Source organism: Equus caballus, chromosome 2, assembly GCF_041296265.1.
Source record: "Equus caballus isolate H_3958 breed thoroughbred chromosome 2, TB-T2T, whole genome shotgun sequence".
NCBI classification, from domain to species: Eukaryota; Metazoa; Chordata; class Mammalia; order Perissodactyla; family Equidae; genus Equus; species Equus caballus.
In genome coordinates, this window is record NC_091685.1 from 93,759,433 (window position 1) to 93,778,184 (window position 18,752).

At 37.5% G+C, this 18,752-nt stretch overlaps 1 long non-coding RNA gene across 1 annotated transcript in view; it reads left to right on the top strand.

Moving 5' to 3' along the window:
• The first annotated feature begins 621 nt into the window (after nucleotides 1–621).
• LOC138921976 (uncharacterized) overlaps nucleotides 622–18,752 on the top strand; it is a 73,466-nt gene continuing 55,335 nt past the window's right edge. The window contains exon 1 of the long non-coding RNA XR_011435034.1: nucleotides 622–746. This is a non-coding gene — a long non-coding RNA (uncharacterized lncRNA). The remainder of the gene's footprint in view (nucleotides 747–18,752) is intronic.

Genomic DNA, 18,752 nt, shown 5'->3' on the forward strand with positions numbered 1-18,752 from the left:
CTCGTTCACAACTGGATCACCATCAAGGAATTTTAGCGTGATATTATCTATTTTTTTAAAAAAAAGTCATAAGAATCTATAGGAAAATTAACAAAAAATAAACTTCTATTCCTGTAACAAAAATTATCCCGTAGGACATTACTAAGTCTTTATAAATTACTTTTTAAAACTTAATGGTAATTTCAACAAGGAAAAAATCTAACAGGAAAAAAATTAAGATTTTCAGAGGAAATTTAGAAAAGAAGATTAATAAGAGAAAACTTACCCTAAGAGATTTTAAAATATACAGTTACAGGAGCTAATGCAATTTAATGTTGACACAAAAGTAGACATCAAAATCAGGAGTCCAAGAGGAAATCTACATATATATTGGAATTCACTGTTTGATGAAGTTGACATTCAAATCAGTCAGGAAGGCTGAAATGGCAAATTAGAGAAAGGAGATAGTTAAAATAAGGGGACAGATATCTACTATAGAGGCTTTTATTTTACATGGTATCCAAACTCATAGCCCAACCCGTGTGATTATTTTGACCTCGTTCCTGGCTCAGTTCTGAGAGTGCAAACAAATACTAGGTTGGCCAAGGGAAGATAAATAGCAAAGTTCTGTTCCCATAGTTTACCTGATTTCCACTAGAATCTAAATTGTGTAGATTGTAGACTCTGAAACATAAGCACCGTAGAGGCAGGGAAAATGTTGGTCTTGTTAGTCATTGTGCGCCTAACTTAGTAGGAACTCAATACTGGTGAGTACTGAATAAATGCCTGGAAATGGTCTGTCTTTTCTCCACTAAGTAGTAGGCCTTACTTTGTGTTTCTTTGTTTCTTTGCGTTTTCAAATTGACTACATTTTCATTAGCAGAGGTCTGATTACTTGCCTTCCATTGTATTTTACTCTTTTCAGTCTATTTGGTCAGTTCCCTAAAGCTGGATGACAGACCAGTGTTATTTGTGATAGACTTTTCACTTGTCTATGATCAAAAAAGGGGAGAGACTATTCTTCACTTATTTTTTCATGTTGGTAAAATGTTGCCAAATATCTTTTTTGGGGAAGGATTGATATATTTTACTTGAAATTATATCCTTTATATTTTTTGTTATCAAAATCATGGTGATAATAGATAGCAATTATTTTTTAAACTCTGACTTAAACATTGGTTAAATGTTGACCGTTATATATAAATCCCAGTTGAAAAGAGAATTGTACTTGAAATGTAACTGCTGAAAGAGAGATTAAAAGCTCAGAGTCTTGAGTCACAAAGCCTTTGCTTCTTGTCCTGATTCTGCCACTTACTAGTTAAATGACATCGTGTCTCAGTTAAACTCCTTCAACTTCTCTTTTAAAGTGAGAATGATAATAGTATTTAGAATAGCACTTTGGTTCAAGAGAAGGAGGAAACAGTGTTGTTTGCCTCTGGAAACATTCTTGTGTTAGACCATAAGCTCCTTTAAAGGCAGCAGCCGTGTCTCTCTGTTCAGCATTATATTATCAGCACTTCCTAAGTTGCTAAATACATATGTGATTTGTTCCCTCTTTTAATTCTGTCAATTTTTGCTTTATACATCTTGAAGATATGTTATTAGATATATACAAATTTATGCTTGTTATAATTTCTTATTCAGTTGATCACTTAATCATTTTGAAATTCTCTCCTTTTCCTCTAGTAATACATCTTGCTTTACATCAACTGTGTCATACACAGCCACGACATTTTGGTCAACGAAGGACCATATATACAATGGTGGTCCCATAAGATTAGTATCATATAGCCTAGGTGTATAGTAGGCTATACCATCTAGGTTTGTGTGAGAACACTCTATGACATTCACACAATGACAAAATTGCCTAATGACACATTTCTCAGAACACGTCCCCATTGTTAAGTTAACATTGTTAAGACAACTGACTATAATAGCACAGCACACCAGGTTTCTTTGTGCTGGATTTTGCATGGCATATCTTTATCCATGATTTTACCTGCAAACTTTCTGAATTAGAGTAAAAGTGTGCCTTCTATTAATAGCATATGATTGGGGCTTATTTTTATACAGTCTTCTGTCTAGATTGTTTAGTCCATTGTCCAGCTAATGTGATTATTAATAGAGTGGAGCACATGTCTCCACTTTGCTATTTGTTTTGTTCGTCCCATCTCTTCTGTTTTCCTTCATTCCTTCTTTCTTCTCTACTTTTGGATTAATAAAATTTTCCATTATCCCATTTTTATTTCTCTATTGGCTGTTTAGTTATAGATTTTTTAAAAATCTTTTGTTGGTTATCCTAAGTATAAAAATATGCATTCTTGACTTACTATAGCCTATATTAAATTAGTACTTCATCAGTTCCTGAAGAATGTAAGATCATTTCCTTACTTCGACTCCATTCACTCCCCTCTTGCCCATTGTGTCATCACATGTTTTATTTCTATCATGTGGTATGGCCTGTACACAAGATTATTATTACTTTTATTTGAAACTGTCCTTATGTGTATGTGTGTGTGATATATATACATGTTTTTTTTTTTTTAGAAATACTCATACCTTTTTTAGTGTTCTTTGTTCCTTCCTGCAGTCTCATGCATCCAACTAGAATAATTTTCCTCCAGCCTGAAAAACTTCTGAAGGATATTTTCACTGGGTATGGAATTCTAGGTTGGCAGCTTTTGTTTTTTTTTTTCTTTCCACAGCTTCAAGATGTCATTCTCTTTTCTTCTGGATTCCCTGGTTTCTGGTGAAAAGTCAGCTTTCAGTCTTATTATTGTTCCTTTAAAGGTTGTGTGTTTTTTTCTATGGCTGTTTTTAAAATTTTCTCTTTGTTCTTGGCTTTCAACAATTTGACCATGAGGTGCCTAGGTGTGGTTTTCTTTGTATTTATCCTGTTTTGGGTTTTGATAAAACTCTTGAATCTCTGGGTTGATGTTTTTCACCAAGTTTGGAAAATTCTTGGATATTATCTTTTCAAATAATGCTTCTGCTCCATTTTATCCTTCTCCATTTTTGTCTCCTTCTGGGATTCTAATTACATGTAAATTCACCATTTTCACTAGATACCAAGTCTCTTTTTATACTCAGCTCTATTTTTCCCAATCTTTTTTCTTTCTATGTTTCAGTTTGGGTATTTTCTATTGATCTATCTTTTGATGCAATTATACCATCTTCCATAGGTCAGTCTGCTGTTAATCAAGGACTTCTTATTTTCAGATATCATATTTTGTAGTTCTAGGGTGCCAATCTGATCCTTTGTAATAAATCCCAATTTCTGTCATTATTCTCCATCTTTTTATCGGTTTTGCCCCTCTTTCTCTTTAATTTCTTTGATATATTAGAACTGATTATTTTAAAGCCCTCGTGAGCTAACTCCCATATCTGAATCATTTAAAGATCTTCTACCATTATGTTTTATTTCATTGATTATCAGTTATACTTATTGGGCTCTCTACAAATCTAGTAATTTTTAATTGTATGACAAACATCATGTGTAGGTATTTTTAGAACCTCTAGATGATATCTTCTACCAATAAGTTTTCCATGTTAGGAAGAGAGTGTTAGGGACTTATTGTCTCATTCCCACCTACATTACACTGAGTTGGAACTGGATAGCAGGTACATATGACTCAGTTTGAATCAGTTTACCTCTCTTTCTCAGGCATGTGCTTCTAAGTCTTTTTATTGAAAGCCTAGCAGGTCTCCACCACTTTGACCTTGAAACACTATGAGACATTCAGTCTGCACTTCAGAGGTCTGAGACTTTGGTCTTTGGCCTCCTGCTTTCCACTGCTTCCAAATTGGGCAAACATATTGAGGAGGAGTCCAGCTGTGTGTTTGAGGCAGGTCGCAAATTCAAGCGGGACTTTGTCTCTTAAACACCATCGTACTACAGGAGATTTCAGTTTGCTTTATAAAAGCTTCCTAGTTCCAGAATTCAGCAAATATACTGTGGGAAAAACTAACCATGTGTTAGGATGTCTGAAATTTCCAATTGTCCCGCCAACCCCACACGACCACTAAAAGCTTTGTTGATTTCTCATTCTCCCAGTGAAGTCCCTCTGTGTGGGCCAAACCCAGTCATCAGCCCATGTCTAGAACTGGCAAATCTTCCACAGAAAATAGTCAGTGACAGACTGCTCATCTTAGAAGGGCTTTCCTTTCTATGGATTATTTAATTCTCCTTGATTTCTCAACTTTCCAAGGACTTTTAAAATAAGCCTGTCTTTTTTTGAACTGTAGCTGGCTTATGAAAGTTATTGTTGTAGAAATAGTGGTCCTCATCACCTACTATTTCCTACTTGGAACCAGAAGACTAAATAAATATGTTTGAATGAGTGAATGAATTTCTCAAAAGGTTGCTGTGAGAAATGCAATGCTATAATACATGCAAATTATATAGCATAATAACATTTATTGATATATTAAATTTATGTTAGTTATTGTTATGATTGACTTATGGTCTTCAACTTTCCAATATGTTGGTCCTAATTTTCATTTTGAGTGTAGACACATTTTTCTCCTTAGGCCTATAAGATCATTTAACTCTGCTTATATCTTGTGTTTTATGGGTCAGAGTAATTTTGTAACATTGCCTAAACTTTGCATAATTTGGAAATGTCTTACTTTCTTAAATCTTCGTTTATCTTTTTCTCTTTGCACCTTGCCATAGAGTTAAGATCGTATCTGCCATGATGTGGTCCCCACACAGGATGGTGGGTCACGTATCACAATGGTTATGGCAACATTTTCTGCATGGAAATCTTTGGCAAAGCTGGTAAATGAAAGGACCTGGTATGTGGCTCTGTTTATTTTTTAGGAGTAAACATACTTTAGAAACATTGAATCTATTGCAGTACTGGATGCAGTCTGAGAGAACAGAAGTGAGGTCAAGCTCTTGACTTGTGGGACATGGTGAAGCCAAGAATTCAAGGGAACAGAACTCAACGTCAGTATTCATGCAGCATTAAAATATTCTTGGTGTACTACCTATGCTGATTATCTTTTGGTTCTGTGACTAGCTTGCCGTAGTCATAGAAGGTTTTTGATTAGCCTGATATCTTTAAAGACTCTTTTCCTCCCAAGCGTCAAAAACAAACAAGAAAAACAAACAAGTAAAAGCCAGGAGATCAATGACTGCATTACTCCTGCTCTCGGTTGGCCTTGTTGCTACATTTTCAATAGCATACAGAAGTTGCAGGCTGCTTATAGTCAGGAATTAGCTATCTGTGATAATTATTTCAAATTATTTAGTGTTATGTTAGGCTTCTTATGAAACCAGCAAACAGTTAGCCATTGATGATTAAGCAGCTAGGAAGTAAAGGTTTTTTTCCTTTTTGCAATTACTGATTATAGCTTTTAGCTGTTTACCCACCCACTGTTAACTGTGCTCTTTAGGCAATATTTTGACTCCCACTAGGTTACTATAGATAATGTTTCCCTAGAGCCTGGGTCACCATGATAGTGGATACATGAGCTGTTTTTCAGGAATTAGATCCCCCTTGTCCACTTCACGCCTGTTGAGACCACCAACTCATCAGCTGGGCCCTTGCAGATGTCTGATAGGTGACTTTTTGATGTCAAGAGGCTAAAAACTCACCCTCTGATTGTGTTTTTGCTGACATTTTGTGAACACGTGTCCTATGAAGACACATGAAGTCTGACTATGCTTGCACGGATCATCAATTACCTCACCTCTCCTCACCTCCAATCATCTATCTCATTTCAGACCACCTTGCCCCCACCCCATAAATATTCCTGAGTCCATATTTTTGGGGAAGTGGGTTTGAAACTCATGCTCTTGCTTCCTCCCATGGCTGCCTTGTGATTAAAACCCTCTCTCTGCTGTAATCTCGTCATCTCAGTGTTTGGATTTCCGGGTGAAAATGAACCTGGCATGATAACGCTTACCCCTTTGGTTGTCAGTAGGGTAGAACAATGACAACATTAAGGAAGTGAGCGAGGGTTTGCTTTCTATCATCTTCAACATTGGATGTGATATGAAAATCTCACTGCACTTTAATTTCTTTCTATGTAAAAGTGGTTTAATATGGCATTCCTACTCTGTAATATGTCACCATCATTTATGAGCATTTGTCTCATACACTGTGCTTTCAACACACTTTATAATCACTAATTGTCCATTCCACACAACACTCCTATGAAATAGGTGAGATGAATTATCTCCACTTTATAGACATGCCAATTGAGACACTAAGAGATTTAGAGGCATGCCTAAAGACATACAGCAAGGCAGAATAGAAAAACAATTCAGAACCCATGAGTTCTTGATGCTCGGTCCCTGCAAGACACTAAGTATTTTATGTACATTTTAAGATCCTGAAACAAAAGAACTTTCTTACGAATGCAATGGCAGAGCAATGCCAGAAAGTTGAGAGGAGGTGGCATCATGTCTGTACTTTGATTTTAAATCTGACTGCACTTCAAGGCAAATGCAAGCTGCAAGTTTTTCATTAAAATATGATTTTGAAAGATTGCATTGATTTTTAAAATGTGCATTGCACTTCTTCTGAATTTTAACATTATCATCTGTAGGTCACAGTAGCCCAACCAGGAAGGAGAATGGAGGGCCTTCACAATTTCAGGTTCAGTGATTAGTATAGAATGTCTCCAACTCAAACTCCAGTTTTGATTTTCCCAAGAAAAAGTCTGTTATGACTGGTCACCCATTCAAGGGAAAAGCCAGAAACCCATTTACTCATTAACAAATGTGCCAGGCCCAGTGCTGGGTCCTAGAGAAACAATTCTTAAGTCAAGGACAGTTAAAAACAAAGAAAATAATGTTCAGAGTGTTTGAAACAATTCATGTTGTGTAAGCACATTAGCTACTTGGCCTATAATCAGTGGTTTCCTTACTTGTTGCATATGCCATGCCCATTCTGGCCTCAATGTGGCAAACAATCCTGTGATTAACTGGCTACAGGAAAAGCAGCAACAGCAACCAACCTAATTTTAAACCCTTTAAATGGCAGCTCAACATTGAAGCACAACAAATACAACTGATCAGAGGGTTTTTCATTAACCACTCTTGATGGGAGGAAATGGTAACTCTTAAGAAAGAATAGAAACCTCTTTGGGCCTAAAGCAGTTTTTCTGCCGTAGATCCCAAGGCTGGGAGGGATGACCACACGGGAGGAGGATGAGCAATTCAAAGCAGGACTTTCTGTGGAAGTGAATCATGCTCAGAGTAACAAGTATTTTTTTCTGCTTTATTGTGTGGGTGCCCTTGAACCAAATAGCAGAGGAGAATGAGTGAGCAAAAACATGGGGCTGGGAGTCAAGGCAGTTGTCCAAGATGGTGCCAATGAGTGACTTGGAGGAACTTCAGAAAGGGTAATATTATGGCTGGGTTTTCTGACTAACTTCCTCAACTCAATTTTGCTAAGAGTCATCATTGGTGATTTTGTACTTGCATCCAAAAGAACGTGAAAAACAATTACAAAATAAGCCAGTTACCCCCTTTCCTTTCTTTTTCCGAGTAATAATAGCTTTCTATCTTTTGATGTACTGATTTAATAAAAAATTCCTTTTTTATAACTCATGTTTTTCTGCTGGCAGCAATTGATTGCATGAAAGACCAAATCTATTCAAACATACACACACAGGCTCAAATACAGAAGTTTTGAAACATTCGGTCATTCTAATGTTATGAAGAATTTTACCTACTTCTTCCTAGCTGCACTGAACACTCAAATTGTTTCTTTTACGTCTTGAAACAACCTGTAAGGAAATATGGTTTAGAGAATTGGTGGATTGGGCTAACCTGTATTTCTTGCTACCTTCTCCTATTCAGTCCCTGCCCTGAACTAACACCAGCCCAGAGGTTTACACTGAACATTTAATCACCTGTAGGTTTCCTCATTCCTTTCAGAAACCTCCCCCCCCCCCCCACCCGCCCAAAAAGAAGAAGAAGAAGACAATTTGGCCAAAGAGCAATAGCCTTTATGCTGTTAGTCTACTGGAGCTGGCCAATGCTCTTAGTCTTAGGAGAGAGTTGTTAAACACCTTCTTCTCCTCTATGGGGGGATAGGGCAGGGGAGTGGAGCTAAGCCTCCCATTTGGTCATCTTCTCCAGGCATCTTGTGGGAAATTTCTATCCTCTAGAGCCAATTAGCTATAGCCTATTGGTTCATCTCATGGTCTTCTTCTCTGCCTTATGAAGATCTAAGGATCCAACACTCATTATTTTCCACTTGACTTTTCTAAGTGGTAAGACTGTCTGGCTAACCCCTTCCTCCATCAGACACCTGGGAAAGGGGTCCCTGACTTTTGCCTAAAAGCTGCAGTAGGTTATCACAGCCATACCTGGACTTTCTTTCTGATGGATGGTGAGATATCCATAGATCAGAATTCATTGTAGATGTTAAAGTTTTGCTGTATAATCATATCTATTGACATAGTAGTGGTTCATGATGTGTTAAATGGAAAAGGTAGATTACAAAACAGTATATATATAGTTTGATTTCATTTTACAACTGTATATGCATTTAAAAAAACCTGGAAGCATGTACAACACTGCATCAGTGGGAAACTTTCAAGAAATAGATTTTGCCTTCCCTTTTCTATTACCATTTTTTAATTTTAATTTTTTATGAGGAAGATTGACCCTGAGGTAACATCTGTTGCCAATTTTCCCCTTTTAGATTGAGGAAGATTATTGCTGAGCTAACATCTGTGCCAGTCTTCCTCTATTGTGTATGTGGGATGCGACCACAGCATGGCTTGATGAGAGATATGTAGGTCTGTGCCCAGGATCTGAACCTGCGAACCCTCGCTTGTTGAAACAGAGCACACAGTTAACAAATATGCCACTCAGCCAGCCCCTTATCATTATTTTTTTAATGTTTTTAATATACATATATAACAGTGTAATAAAATAAAATCAATTTTTTATTATTTCAAAGTATGTTGTAGTGATAAAGAAAGAGAGACATTTATCAAGAAAGTGTATGTGTTCTTCAGTAGCCTAGAAGAAAATGTAGTGTCAATGTAACAACATTTTCCAGATAACAAAGATAATAATAACATATAGCACTTGTACCAGGGACTCTATTAATATTATCACTAACTTTCACAACACTTCTGCAGAACGGATATTATTCTTATTATTCTCCCCATTTTACAGAAAACTAAGGCTCATATGGTCTATGTAACTTGTCCAAGTTATGACTAAGGAGTTGTGAAGCTGAATCTAATATGCCAATTGGTGGAAATGCCTCATCATGCTTGTGATGAGAAGACTACAACTGACATTCATTTTGTAAATAGGTTATCATCATTAATGAGGAGCGCTTGGATGTGAATGGCTAATAAGGTTTATTGCTGTACTATCACCAATCCACTGTATTATATTGTCTTATAGTCTCTGAAAAAATTCCCTAGATGAAGAAGATGCCAAAATGTGCACGCATATAAAATATAAAGCAGACAGAAGGGCATCCTTTCATTCACTTGTAATTCCTGAAATATTATAGGCACTGGCTATGTGCATGAAAACCAAAAGACTTGAAATATGTTTCTATTTAGGCATTTAATTTTGCTGTCCTAGTTTTAGGGGAAAGCCTCAGGAATAGGAGAGCTGGATGGAGAATAATGCGTAGAATAGGGAAAGATAGGTAATTATGACAGCTGAGAAAAAATGGAAAATAAAAGAGGAGAAGTAAGAAGAAAGACAGAAGATTTATGGAAAGCAAAAATGAGTCAGTTTGTTTCTAGACCAACCTTCTGGACTGAATCAATTTATGAAATAGAAATCTTCAAGTTATCTTAGTGAGGAAAAGTCTTGGAACTGACTGTGGAAGATGGAATTGCAGACATGGAAGAATTAATCAACTTGATACGAGGAGAGTCATAAAACAGTGCTGGTAAATGTTTAATAACTGGCTCTCAGGGGGAAAAGCCCTGATTTGTTACCTTGACCATTTCTATGGTGTGACTGCTCCCACCATGGCTAATTTCAAATGACCAATGTTGATGAAAATGTAATTGGGAAGAAATGCACAAAACTGGCCCTTGTGAGTCAATGCCAGCTGGCTCAGGCACACCACTGAATTACTCCATTGAAGAATGAGTCAATAGAATAAGACTGCTAATTTCATACTGTAGGTTTAGTATTTATCATCTCTTGAGATGGGTGTTAGGCTTAAAATTTCCCTTAGCACATCCTTTCTTCATAAAAAGTACACAATAACAATTTAAATAAGATTCTTGGGGACAAATATACAAAATACTTACAAAAAATGTTTTTTAAAGTAACATCAAGAATCCTCAATCGATTTAGAAGTGTTGTTATTTTAAGTTCAACTAAAATACACTAACCTGGAAGATTTAGGTTATTTTCTCAGTTCTACCTGGCCTATTTGTTCGATGTGGGTCTGAGGTTTTACTGAAGAGGAATTATGCACAGGTAACAGAGATGGGATGCAACAAATCACCTGAATTAATTATTGTAGAGTATGTTCACCTTGGCTGATTGTAGCGTATAGTGGGTGTTCAATAAATGATGGCGCCTCTCCTTCCCATTCCCCCAGTATACACACACACGGACGCTTCTTCTCCCCACTTGACTTGTGTCTTCTTCCAACATCTTTCTTGGGATTACAACCCACAGTAAGGATACTTATGCCTGCTCTGGTAGCAGCTCCCCTCGCCCTCCTTCTAAGAACATGTTAATCCTAACAGTTTGTTACTTCCATATAGAGGTTTACAGCATTCCAGCTCTTTTGAACATTTTATCTCATCCTCTCTCATAGTGGACTGGTAAGGTATGTATTTAGTGCATGGAAGATTTATCTCCAGTTCACAAATGAGAAAAAACGAGACTGACAGAGATAATGTAACTTACCCAAGTGTTCATGTGGTGGATATAGCCAATATCTGGGTTTTCAAAATTCTGTCTCTAGTGCTCTTTCCATCACACCTTTATTTTTCTGATAAAGCTGAAAAGTGGAGCACTCATGGCTGCGCAGGCAGCCGCCTGCAAGAGAGTAGCTGGGTGCTAGAAATGATGCATTCCAGAAATATGGCAGAGATGAGTCTGCCTTTCTTTATCGTGACTTAAGTTTGTGTCAGTCTTTTATTTTTGAAATAAGAAGAGTAAAGAATGAGGACGAACAGAATTTTCGAAGGCCTCACTGTTGATCTTTCACCATGTTGGGCAGTGGGTGTAGGCTATGCATTCTGAGATTTCTTAAAACCCTATTGTGTGCCAAGCTTGGACCTGGGAGCCAGGATGCAAGTTGTACAGGAGGGAAATAGTTCCTGCCATCATGGAACAAACTTGGGGATGACCAACCATACCCATGTGAAGCCACTAAATTGGTGCTGTTAGAATAAACGAATTCTTATGGAGTTACAACATTAGGTCATGGACATGATAAATATGCTTTGGGGAGGTACCTGGGAAGATTCCAGGGCAAAGTGGTCTTATGCTGGGAGGTGATCATTTTTAACTTTCTTAATAAGCTTTGTTTAGTAAATAGAGGGGTAGACAAACATTAATTGAGTGCCTAAGTGCCACTATCCCAGTAACTCCCTGCAAAGACCCTGTTATCTCTGTATTAAGGAAGAGGAAATTTGTTACTAAGTGTAACAAGTTGACTTGCCCAAGACTGTACGTGTATTAAGTGGTAAAAGTCAAACCTGAGTATACCTGCCTTTTCCACTATGCCATCCTGTCTCATTTGCCAACTCTTGGTCTTTGGGATTTTAATCGTCTAGCATCTCATCAATATGGAGCATTTGGCATTCTCTAGCCAGGCAGGTCTCTGTGTGCACTACCTCCCCTTCCCGCTCCAGCCCTCTCCATCACATACTGGGTTAATGAGCACGATCCATGAAAGTAAAATAATCCTGCTGCAAGACAGGTAGCAACTGAACCAACCCCTCACACGGTCATGCACACGGACTTCTCCGATGTATATACTATGTTACTTAAGTGTTTCTGACTTGAGTTGGCATCAGTGGCAAGATACACTGTATCAGAAACAAGAAAAAAGAATGGATTTCAGAATGAAATAAACATTTACAAGAAATGAAACCTTTTTACTCATGGTAGTAGCTGGTAGAATTAAAGCTTTCTCCTCTCCACCACGCATGGGTTGGAGACTTAAGGATATTATGGTACTGACCTCTTTATGATGCTGTCTCACATATAGTCCCTATCTTATTTCTCTTGGATATGGTCCACCCATGGCATTACCCTTCTGTCGCAGGGGGAGGTGGTTCCCAGCAGTACTGCCCTGTATTCCATAAATACTCTGCTGACTCCACCTGAATATGTACAAAGGTTATGCATGAATGTTAAGTGTAGGGAATGCCTCTGTAATTGGTGATATTTAAATATATGTTTTGGACACTCGTGGGTGTTCTCTCTCCCTCTCTGTCAAGTATATAGACACACACACACACACACACATCCCTCCTTCTTAAACTCACAAGGCTTCTTTCAAAAAAGAAATAATAAAGAATATCTGTTTTCTGGACAAAACCTTACATTTTTCTTAAGGAGTCTTTCACAAATTATTGATAAGGTTCAGCTTTTAATCGGTATACTTAAATTTGTAAGACAACTTTCAAATTAAAAATGCAACCCAGTTGTAAGCCAAAACTAGAGCCATTTCTTGTTAGTTTCTTGTTATTTACAGGTGTAGTTAAAATATAACTCAACTTGAAAAATGTGCCTGATCCAACTTTGAGTGTGTTATTTGTCTGAAGAGTTAGATTTTGGTAAGTTTTCTGTTTTTCATAAGTTTGGTTTGTTTCTTTTTCACTTAGAAAAGAACCACTAAAGACAAATAATTTGATTCATTATTATTTAGAACTCTTTAAGAGAAATATATGAAACTTCTACGTTAACAGATTGGATAAAAGGTTTAAGTCGTTTATGGTTTTAGCAAACTAGATTTAAATGGCCCAAAGGTTAATTTTAAATGAAAAAGTATTCCCAAAACAGAGTTCAGCCACATAGGTGAGATATGTGGCCAAAAAAATGCATCTAAAGCCATCCATTTAACTATATGATGGTAAATGTCATCATCTAGGCTCAATTAAGGAGTGCCAAGCCCAGATCATCTCAAATTCTACAGAACGGCCAGCACAGCAACTGTTAAGTCCCATGGGGAAAAAGTATGTGTGGGCTCAAACTTTGGACTTAAAAAAAATGAAGTCTCTGATAAAAATGGTTTATTAGAATAATTTGTTAATTAAAATTATTTTATTATTTATCAAAGCAGCTTTGTGCAATCGCATAAAGCAGAGTTTATGTTCTTTCTTCTCTTTTCAAAACAAGGGAATGTTTTGCTTCGTGGGCTGTGTGTTTCAACGTCAGGATATTGGGGTTATATAAATTAATTGTATCTTTGCCGCTCTGACACGAATAGACTCTTTAGGAATAACATGTTGAAGTACCGATGGCTTTTTTCTTTTACCACCCACATTATGTTATGAGTAGCACAAGGTATTTAAATGCTTTGGCACAGAACATGAATAAAGAGCTGATCTTGAAAATACCATTATCATTATTTATTTTGAAATTGACACTCTGCTCTATTTTAAGGCTTACACCCAGTTTTATCTGTGTATTTCAGATAATCCAACACACACATAGGAACCAGCCCCAAATGTCTTTCTTTCTTCACCCCTATCCATGGGTATTTCCATTTAGTTTTCTGAGGAAAAAATAAAAGGTGAAGAAAACATGGATCCAGAAAAAGACATCAACTGAGGAATTTTGTTTATTATAATTGGACAGCTGCTGTTGGCCTAGTAAGGATCATTTTATGTTTTATTTTTATTATGATTGAAGAGATATCACTTTGCCAACCATAATTTTTACAATTCAGCTTTTCAGTCGAAATGAGATGACCTTTAGATTTTCTTCTTTTTTTTCAGCAGATGGTTGTTCCCTAAAAGTGTCATTGTTTGCAGACGATTATACTATTATCTTAAAAGTGACTAATTTGATGTTATATTTAATAGATTCTTCTTTTTAACCTACCTCGGCTGAAACGCACATATTGATTAACTATCTTTAATCTAGTAGTGTGAAAAGTCTTGTGAGGACTCTGAGGGAAGGAATCTGGCCCTCGGTCTTGGAGAGGATGCTATTGATGTCTTTATTTGACAAAGATTTTACTTTTGAATTAAGGAGCTACTTCAAAAATATACTTTATAAAGTCACAAACATGGACTAGGCCTATTGACCTGCTCCAAACTTTGGTTTTGGGACAATGTGGGCACAGCCTAGGTCGATCATCTCTGTGTTCCCATTATCTGGCCCAGAATGAATTTTAAATAGAAATGCTTACATTTTCACTTGTCTCTGTGACTGTTGACATTTTTGGGGAGTCATTCAGATATTGTGGAATGGGTTTGCTACGCACTGAATGTTTGTGTCCCCCTCAAATTGATACGTTGAAATTCTAACCCCCTAGGTGATGGTATTAGGAGGTAGGGCATTTAGGAGGTGATTAGGTCATGAGGGTGGAGCCCTCATAAATGAGATCAGTGCCCTGTTAAGAGAGACCCCAGAGAGCTCCCAGGTCCTGTCTGCCCTGTGAGTACTCGGCAGAAGACGGGCATCTAAGAAACAGAAAGCAGGCACTCAGCACAGACTGAATCTGCCAGCACCTTGATCTTGGACTTCCCAGAATCCAAACCCTGAGAAATAAATTTCTGTTATTTATAAGCCACCCAATCTTTAGTATTTTGTTATAGCAACCCAAATGGACTGAGACAGGGCTAACATACTGAACTTTTAGAAGTTTTCAGTTGTGCAGCTGAGTTTTATCTTGCTACGTCTTGTCAAGCTTAGAACAAAAGCTGACACGAAGAAAGAGCTCCTAACCACGTTGGATGGACGTCTTTCCGGGGTAACTTAGTCGGAAGTCATGGGGATTCCATTTTTACTGACCATATGCTCTTAATTCCTGAAGTGCTAGAGGACACATGTGGCATCTTGTGCGGGACTATTTTGGGATGAGGTCTGGTATAAGAATAATAAACAGAAATAGCACAACAAGTGAATTTTGCCACTGACACATCAATATCTTTGCAAAATAAGTATTTGTGTCTAGAGTAGTTAGAGGAAAGTGAAAATGGAGATTCCATTTATTGGTGGGATTTGTAAAAAGGGATGGGCGCAGTTTTCAAGGTCAATTAGTTGATCTTCCAAGACTATATATGTTAGGAGTTAAAGGTAAAGCTCTTGCTCAATGTGGAGCTTCATTCCATCAAATAAAACGCTAAGATTTTTCTCTCAGGATCACAAAGTGTTTCTAACAGAAGTAAGGCATTAAGTGGTATCTTAGTCTCCTAAAATTAGGTAAGTTCCAAAACACCCAGTTTAGTACACATGGGAGGTTAGAACTCATTGGTTTGTACACTTCTAATCTGAATAGAGTAAGAAAGCCTTTCATTTAGTCATATATTTGCTAATACAGAGTGCCAAAAAGTAGAATAATTGCTGCCCAGCTCCCCTCCAGTACACATTTCCATAATCCTTATGAACTCAACCCTGAGACTTGTGGTTTTTCTCTATTCATCCTTACATTTATGCTCCCAAAGCATTACATTGCATTTTGTTTGTTTGTTTGTTTGGTGAGGAAGTTTGGCCCAGAGCTAATATCTGTTGCCAATCTTCCCCCCCCTTTTTTTGTTTTTCTCTCCAAAGCCCCAATACATAGTTGTATATCCTAGTTGTAGATCATTCTAGTTCTTCTATGTTGGACACCACCACAGTGAGGCTTGATGAGCAGTGTGTAGGTCCGCACCCAGGATCTTAACTGGTGAACACTGGGTCGCCAAAGTGGAGCAGGCGAACTTAAGCACTCGGCCACGGGGCTGGCCCCTACGTTGCATCTTAATTATTTTTCACATTTCTGTTTCCCCCACTAGATAGCGTCCTTTATTTATTTATTTATTTTCTGGGAAAAAGCTTTATTTTTAATTTTTTTCCCAGTTTTATTGAGAAATGATACATATCACTATATAAGTTTAAGGTATATAGCATGATGGTTTGATTTACATATATGCTGAAATGATTACCACAATAGATTTAGTTAATATCTATCATCTCATATAGAGACAATAAAGAGAAATCCTTTATTTTTTTTAGCCTAGTTTGTAGAGTAAAGAGCAGGGCTCTGAAGCCAGACCACCTGGATTCAAATTTCAGCTTCTTCCCTGCCAGTCAGTGTGAGCTGAGTGAGTTACTTCATTTCTGTGACTCAGTGCCCAATTCTGTGACATTTGAAAGACAATATACTCGACTCACAGGGTTGTTATGAGGGTTAAATGGATTAATTTATGAAATTACAACAATGTCTAGGACATAGTAAGTGCTAAATAAATATTAACTGTTCGTGGAACATAGCACTCATTCAACAAATGTTGATTGAATGATTAATTGTCAGTGATATTTGAAAAAGCATCTCTTACTGCGAGGTGGTGCAAACTTTGCTCTGGTTGACACTCATGAGGATGACAAGGTTCACTTGAAGGTGTTTTGAAACTGTGGCTATTTTCTTATTTGACAGTGTGAGCCACGGCCTTTATATATAAAACAAAAATCCTGCCTTGTGCGGGCAGATTGGTTCTTCTTTTGGCATCATCTATAAAGATATCAGATCCTGTTCGGGAGTTACGGTGTTAGCATTGTTGATGAAGCGACCACACTGCGCCGCTGTGCCAAGCATATCCACTGAGCTCATAACTTTATCCTCTGCTACGTCATCGTAACACCTCTAGTCAGGCCAAGTATGTTCAGTTTGGGCCTGGATTTCAGACTAATCAGATTCCTTTCATATCGCAGTGGTGTCAGGGGCAGAAGAAGCTACTCCTAGATTTGACTCAATACAAAGAGGTTAATCTTGAAGATAATGGAGGATGTGTAGTGGGAATTAAAATAAAGAACAGTTAGCACATTTGTTGGCTTGGGTCATGTTTATGCTTTGTTGTCAACTGTTATCCTTTATTTGAAATAAGATCTCCTGCATTTATTTGACTCATAGAGTCTGGCAGAGAGTGATAAGATGTTTAAATTTCTTCAATTATGTCTAAATTTTGGTTTCCTTATATTTCACAGCAGGAATCCACTTTCCAGTCAAGATTTTACAAAATAATTCTTATAATCATCATTGGATCTTAAAGTGATTAATCTTTGCGACCAAACCATAAACTTCAACAAATGCAATGTCTTCATTTTACATCTTAGCTCCTGATGCTTCAAGAAATTATATGTGCTTTGAGAATGGATAAAGTCCCATCTAGAGCTAAATTAACATGGGCTACAATGTATTTTCTTTTTCTTTCCTTTTAAAAAATCTTTAAATGTAGTAGGTGCTTGCTAAATCAAATGAAATCTTAAAAAAAGATTGTAAAATAAAAAAGAGTCTTTCCTCATTCTAATTTCACTCTTCAGAAATTATTACTACTAACATTTGCCATCCCTTTCTGTGCTCATACTAACACACGTACATACACACAGAAATAGGGTGGGTTTTTTTTTTAAAACAAATGAGATCCTATCTTGCATGTCATCCTGCAGTTTGCCCTTTCCACTTTGTAGTACTCAAAGGATCTTTCCAAGTCAGCACATTGAGATGTACACATTCTTTTTAATGTTTACATAGAATTCCATTATATCAATTTACTGTCATCTATTTAACCATCTCTCCTCTTGGACGACATTTAAGTTATCTCTAATTTTTCACTATTACGAACAATGCTACAATAATCATCTCTGTCTCTATCTCTTTACACATTTCTATGTTTATATTTCTGTAGGATAGCAGTGGATTTCTAGGTCATAAATTGCATATTTTGGAAATATTACCAATGCTTTTTCTCTCTCCCTTCTGTCTCTACCATAGTCAAGCGGCTAAGATCTTCTGTGTTCGTTGTCACTGAGGAAGGATGTTCTAATTCCAAAATCAGAGGGGGAGAAAAAGTCTTCAGGGCTTTGGTTTACAAAAGCCCAAATGCTTAGGGGAATGGAGAAAACTGGCAAAGACAAAATGTGTGGGAGACACATCGTAAAAGACCGCAGAACTTCTGTTTTAGGTTAGAGAAAGTTTCTCTAGCTTGGTGGAGAGGGAGGGGGGATGGAAGGGAAGTGAGGACAGTGGAGGCATTTGTAGGTCCTAGCGCAGGCCAGGCCTAGGAAACCTATGTTTCCCAGGTTACAATCTCAGTGAGGAAGCCAGCCCCAGGGAATGAAGGCAGCGGGGTCCCAGAGAAGAAATGCTGTGTGTGGCAGAGGCAAACCTGCCTGCAAACAACCTTGCCTCTATGCCGAGACTCCAGCTAAGCAAGGGAGCAGAAAAATTATTCTCAGGCCCTGAGCATGGTATGAAAGGAGCAGAGAAGGTTGCTGGACAGAAAGGGACCATGCCACTAGGAACAAGGGACATCTCATAAGTGACCTGTCTGGGATAACAGCTGAGGACCAGATGAGCCAGTGACTTCCTGGAGGATGCGCATGTGGACTGACGACTTCGAGGATCACATACTTCTCTCCCTTGTCTCCAAAATCTTGACATGATGTCAAGACTTGGAAATTATGGGGGGAAAGAGCAGTACCCTGAATTGATTAGGACTGAGTTTCTGTGACTCAGCAAAGTATCTGGATTTGGTTGCTGAGATTCTTATCTCAGTATTTGGACATTTATCTCAGGATTTGGGTATTTAAAATGTTTTATAATTGCTGCAATTTTTCCTTCTCTCCAAAAAAGTTTATTTCAATTTACACT